Raw genomic sequence first — 6,782 nt, forward strand, 5'->3', positions numbered from 1 at the left:
TTTTCCCGGAGTTATTCTCAAATTCTTTTTGAAGTTTGACGTAAGAATGAGCTATCATCAGTCAAATGTCTTTCTCCAAGACCTTTCAAATTCTTTTCATCGTTGGCTCAACCTTTCTATTCTTCATTCCGGAGTGCCTCAACAATTTTTGTTGGTGTTTCTCATCGTCATTCTCGGATTTGAAGCCCGAAGAAGATTTTCCTCTAAATCTTGCTCCTTTCTCTTCATGATTCATTGTTCTAGCGTTACTCCATCCTCTCATAATTGTTTTCGATTGTGAGATTTCTTTTCACCCATCCGGAGTAACTCAGGGTATTTTCAGTTTGATTCTTCGGAGCCCATCGCCTCATAATTATTCATTCCCAGCTTTCAGTTATCATTCTCCAATCTTACCGGTGCTTCGTTCAAGTTTTCTCTAATCAGTTCGTGATCCCTTCATTCTCATGTACCTAGTTTCTCTCTAGCATCTTCGTTCATCTGCAAATTCTTCTCGGTGATTCATTATCTTTTATTCGTTCATTTTCAATTCTTACGGTGGGTCGTTCAAGATTTCTTCTTCTTTCTTATCATATCAATTTATTCGTTGTTTTCAACCCTTCCGGTGGTGCGTTCAATACCTTCTCAAGTTTGCGCTATATCTCTCTTAATCCTTCCAACGGGAATAAGTTGTTTGCAATCCGTTGTTTGTCATCAATTTAAATTTGTGAAGGATACACATAATGTAATTCTTATTCTTGTTTCATCCTAATGATTAATTCTTATTCCAGAGGCCCTTCAAACTCTCGGCTTCATTTGTTTCATCTTCTCTTTTTCCGGAGTCCAACCTCTTTCAATTATATCATCACGGAGATCCATCTAAATCATTACAAGGACCGATGTGCCAGTTGTCCTACAGTTATTCGCTGTTATTGCCTTGTCATTGCTTGCGTGTCATGCATTACATATCATGTCATCATCTGCATTTCATTTGCATACATGTTCGTCTCATGCATCCGAGCATTTTCCCCGTTGTCCGTTTTGCATTCCGGCATTCCGTTCTCCTCCGGTAGTCATTTTTACCTTCCTTTCGTGTGTGGGGGTTAAACATTTCCGGACTGGACCGAGACTTGCCAAGCGGCCTTGGTTTACTACCGGTAGACCGCTTGTCAAGTTCCGTACCATTTGGACTTCGTTTGATACTCCAACTGTTAACCGAGGAACCAAGAAGGCCTCGTGTGTGTTGCAGCCAAACACCTCTCCAAAGTGGCCCAAAACCCACCTAAACCTCCTCCATCATCTCGGCCGTTCGATCACGATCGTGTGGCCGAAAACCGCACCTCATTTGGACTCTCCTAGCTCCCTCTACCTATAAATATGTGGCTCTCCCCGATTTTTTCGCACAGTCCAAACCCTAACCCCCGCTCCTCCCGCGCCGCCGGAAATGTCCGCCCGCCGGCTGACGCGTCCACCCCGCTGCCATGTCGCTCCGACCTATCAGGAGCTGGCACATCATCGCCTCCTCCGCCTCAGCTACTCAAGCGCCGCTACGTTGCCACCCCGGCCCCTCCTCCACTGCGCCAGCCGCCACGGCCCGCCCGGCCCGAAGCCGGCCCGCCTGAGCCGCTCCGGGCCCGAGTCACCAGCACGCGTCGCCGGCCGCCGCCTTCGTCCGCCCCGCCGCCCCATGCCTCAGCGCCGCCGCCTGCCTCCCCGCCAGCGAGCATCTCCGCCGCCTCGCCGGCGCTGCCCCGGCCTCGCCCGGCCGGCGCGCCACCGCGCCGCCCGCGCAGGTCGCCGCCCGGTCCGGTTTCCGCGCCTTGTCACGCCGCTCCGAGCCGGCGAGCTTTTCCTCTCCGGTGAGCTCCTCGACGAGCGCGCCCCCGCCGGCCACCTCTTCTTCTCCGGCAGCTACAGTAACTCCGGCGCGGCCATCCTCGAAGTTCGTGCAGCTACAGTGCGAGATCCGGATCTGGATCTGGATCCCCTCGGGTTGACTTTCTATCCGAAACCCTAATTTCTATGCAATCTTTGACATGCCGTAACTCTGCATCCGTAACTCCGTTTTGCGCATGTAGCATATCAAAATGTTCATCTCAGAGAGTGCATCATTTCATCTCATTGCATCAGTTTCATTTGAGCTCATCTTGATGCCCGAAATGCTGTTGGAAGAGAGGTATTTGAGATAATTGTCAGATCTGCTGCTCCAATTAGATATTTGTCATTTTTGCCATGATTATTTTGTGCATGATATGCCCCTGAGCTCTACATGTGTTTTGTCATATGCTTTGCCATCTTTCCAGAGGTGCAACCCATGTATTTTTGTGATGTGTGGGGTGACTAGCACAAGCTTGCAAAGTGGTGCATTCGTTAATATTGATTTCAGGGACTTAGCATTTCCACTAAGTCCTTGATCTGTTTATTTCAATATGCCATATGTTCATGTTGTTTCCTAGTGATCTGTGCCTCTTTTGAGGATGATCGGTAAGGATGTTTTGTTAATCTTGTAGTGCTCTATCCATCCATGTATTTGTTTGCAATTATGGAACAACCTAGCTTGAGTCAATCGAGCTCTACTTTTGCTATTTCGTGAATGTGGGCAGATTGTCTACTTGTTAGCGATTTTGCCGAGGTTGTTGTAGTTGATCCGTGCATGCTATGTTGTTGCTCTTGCCATGTCTAGCTTGTATAATGTCTATTGTTGATGGGTGTATGCTTTGATTGTCATGACTTGCTCTGTAGTGAGTGCATCGAGCTCGTAAACATGCCTACTTGATATCTGTTTTGCATGCTCCAGTTTTTCACTAAGTCTGTGATCTGATTATGTTTTGGCCATGTTCACATGCTTGCAAATGTATTTTCTGATCCCTTTTGGCTCAAGGTCACTAAGGGACTTTTGTTAAGCTCTTTGAGTAGCTCCATGTCATGCTTTAATTTGCCATGTTCAGGTCCTGTAGCATATAGTTTTCATGCTCCAAAGTGTGCTACTTGATCTGAAATTCCAGGCTTGTGTTAATTTCACTGTCTGAAATCTGTTTACCGTTTGCACTTTTGCCATGCTTGTCTGAAGCTGTTAATGGATGAATTGGCCGTAGCTCAGTGTTCTTCTTTTGATAAGCATCATGAGTGGATCCCTGCCATGTATTTTGTTGCCATGTTTGAGTGCTGTAGCATGAGTATCTTGATGCATCTAGACCGGTGCCATAATTGTTTTGCTTGCCATTTCCAAACCATGCATCCGATTCGGGCGTTCTTTATATCGATTTCAACCGAAATCATCTCCCCTTTCCAGTGGCACGCTTGGATTTCCAAGTTGAGGCCAGGTTCAATCATTCCTTGTAAAGTCATGCATATGCATCTCATCCCGCATCCCGCATATCATATCATGTACATGTGTTGGTTGTTTACTATGTTGTGTGCTTCTTTCCGGTGTTTGCTTCTTCGGGTGGGTTCCGGTAACGTCACGTTTTTTAGGACACGTTCGTCTACGTCCGTTTGTCTTCTTCATTGACTCGTTCTTCTTCCTTACGGGATTTCAGGCAAGATGACCATACCCTCGTAATCACTTCTATCTTTGCTTGCTAGTTCCTCGCTCTTTTGCTATGCCTATGCTGCGATACCTACCACTTGCTTATCGTGCCTCCCATATTATTGAACCAAGCCTCTAACCCACCTTGTCCTAGCAAACCGTTGTTTGGCTATGTTACCGCTTTGCAAAGCCCCTCTTATAGCGTTATTAGTTGCAGGTGAAGATTGAAGTTTGTTCCTTGTTGGAACATGGAGATGTTGTTCCTTGTTGGAACATGTTTACTTGTTGGGATATCACAATATATCTTATTTAATTAATGCATCTATATACATGGTAAAGGGTGGAAGGCTCGGCCTTATGCCTGGTGTCTTGTTCCACTCTTGCCGCCCTAGTTTCCGTCATATCGGTGTTATGTTCCCGGATTTTGCGTTCCTTACGCGGTTGGGTTATAATGGGAACCCCTTGACAGTTCGCCTTGAATAAAACTCCTCCATCAAGGCCCAACATTGGTTTTACCATTCGCCACCTAGCCTCTTCTTTCCCTTGGGTTAGGCCAGCCCAAGGGTCATCTTTATTTTAACCCCCCCGGGCCAGTGCTCCTCTGAGTGTTGGTCCAACTGAGTGATGTCCGGAGCTACCAGGGGCAACTCTGGGCTGGCCCACCCGATGTCTTGCTCATTCGGTGTGCCTTGAGAACGAGATATGTGCAGCTCCTATCGGGATTTGTCGGCACATCTGGGTGGCTTTGCTGGTCTTGTTTTACCATTGTCGAAATGTCTTGTAACCGGGATTCCGAGCCTGACCGGGTCTCCTCGCTAGAAGGAATATCCTTCGTTGACCGTGAGAGCTTGTGATGGGCTAAGTTGGGACACCCCTGCAGGGTTTTGAACTTTCGAAAGCCGTGCCCACGGTTATGGGCAGATGGGAATTTGTTAATGTCCGGTTGTAGAAAACCTAAAGTTGAACTTAATTAAAATGCCTCAACCGCGTGTGTTACCGTGATGGTCTCTTTCCTGCGGAGTCCGGGAAGTGAACACAGTGTTGGAGTTATGCTTGACGTAGGTTGTTTTAGGATCACTTCTTGATCATACTTTTATCGACCGTGCTTTGCCTTCTCTTCTCGCTCTCATTTGCGTATGTTAGCCACCATATATGCTAGTCGCTTGCTTCAGCTCCACCTCATACCTTTTACCTTACCTATAAGCTTAAATAGTCTTGATCGCGAGGGTGCGAGATTGCTGAGTCCCCGTGGCTCACAGATACTTCCAAAACAAGCTTGCAGGTGCCGATGAGACCGTGCAGATGACGCAACCAAGCTCAGGAGGAGCTCGATGAAGATATTGTCCTTTGTGTCGTATTGTTCTAGTTGTTCAGTAGTGGAGCCCAGTTGGGACGATCGGGGATCTGTGTAGCTTTTGGGGTAGTCTTCTTTTATTTTGGTTCCGTAGTCGGACCTTATTTGTATTTGGATGAATGTAGTGCTTTATTCATGTATTGTGTGAAGTGGCGATTGTAAGCCAACTATGTTACTCTTTCCCTTATGTATTACATGGGTTGTGTGAAGATTACCTCACTTGCGACATTGCTTTCAATGCACTAATGCCTCTAAGTCGTGCTTTGACATGTGGGAGATATAGCCGCATTGAGGGCGTTACAAGTTGGTATCAGAGCCTTCCCCGACCTTAGGAGCCCTCACTGCTTGATCGTTTTTAGCAGCCGTTGTTGAGTCTAGAAAAATGTTTTGAGTCACTTAGGAATTATATATCGGAGAGTTTAGGAATTCTTTTTACTCCCCAGTCTCCTCATCGCTCTGGTAAGGCATCCCGACGTAGAGTTTTGACTCTTCTCTTCTCAAATTTCACTAAAAAATTTTTAGGTTCACGCGGGTATCTTGGAATCATTCCGATGGTTTTGTGACGAGAACATTGTTCTTGGTGCCTCCTGTCTTTAGGGGTTGTGGCAGTGTCCCGGGGAGTTGAGCTCCGAGGTGTTGTCATCACAATTTTATCGTTGCAGTTCTGGAATACCTGAGATTAGTTTCGCCGACATCGAAAATCTCTTTTATGCAGTTGTTGGTGAGATAACCTTGACGCCACCCATTACTGGGGCGGGAGTTCGGGAGTATTTCCATAACTTGTGGGACGGATGCTTTTCGAAGGTTGAGGTAGATGATTTCCAAAGGTTTCTTGGTTATGTGTTGAAGGCTGGATACAGCTGGATGTAGGATTTGTTAGTTTGGGTGAGATATTATGCTTCCCCTGTATCCCCAACACCTGATTGCATAACTGGAAAATTTTGGGAGTTTATAAGTGGGAATTCAAGTAGCTCTTAGGATATCTTTCCGACGGATGTATGATATGAAATTGGGGTTCGACGTCTAGTGGTCCGCCTATCCACGGTCGGTTTTACAGTGGTCTCGTTGTGTCTTAAAGAGTCCTGGGCTATGCCGACTCGGGGACGCTTCGTATGTCATGTGCACTGCCTTGGACATGATGGTGCTTTACGATCGAGCCCGTGTAGGCCCCACCACAAAAACTTCGGACGAAATCTCTATCATATGTTTGTTCCGGCTTATTCTGCAAGCCAATACTTTGTTTTTGTTTTTGAGTTGTGGTATTCAAGTTGCTTCAAAGTCAAATGTTGATTCCATACCTTTCCTAAATGGTGTTCTTATACTCCGATGTGAATACTAATCCTTCTCGATAATCAAGATTGTCATATCACTCCTTTTCACCGGTGTGTTTCTCTTCAAGTGGATCCAATCATTTACGACATCCGCAAGATCAACTCAAATTTTGGTCAACGGTGTTTGTTTCATCCATCTCCAAGTTGTCTTTGTTTTCCCACCCCCACCCATTTTCTTCAAGGACTCAGATTTCTTAATCAAGCATCCTTTTATTCATGAGAATTCTCTCCATTCTTTTTCCTTCATGTTTTTACCCGGTGTTTCTCATGAAGATGTTCTACTAGTTCATCATTCTTCATTCTTTTCTTCTCTGGTGGATTCAAATTAAGATTTGGTGTTGATCATATCCTTTTTCCTTGTTTCAAATGCTTTCTCATGCCGGTGCACCTTATAATCATCCACTTCTCGCTATTCAATTGTTCCGGAGTGTTCAAGGTATCTCGAGTCTGTTATCTCATTCAAGTCTTTTAATTCAACCGGTGCAACCTCTCTTTTAAATCATTTCAACGGTGTTTCTTTTGAGTGGGCCCTAACCAACAGGTCTTTTCCCAGGATCTTAGCTGACTCTTCTTATTTTCCCGGAGTTATTCT

The sequence above is a fragment of the Triticum dicoccoides genome, chromosome 5A, assembly GCF_002162155.2.
Source record: "Triticum dicoccoides isolate Atlit2015 ecotype Zavitan chromosome 5A, WEW_v2.0, whole genome shotgun sequence".
Taxonomy (NCBI): domain Eukaryota; kingdom Viridiplantae; phylum Streptophyta; class Magnoliopsida; order Poales; family Poaceae; genus Triticum; species Triticum dicoccoides.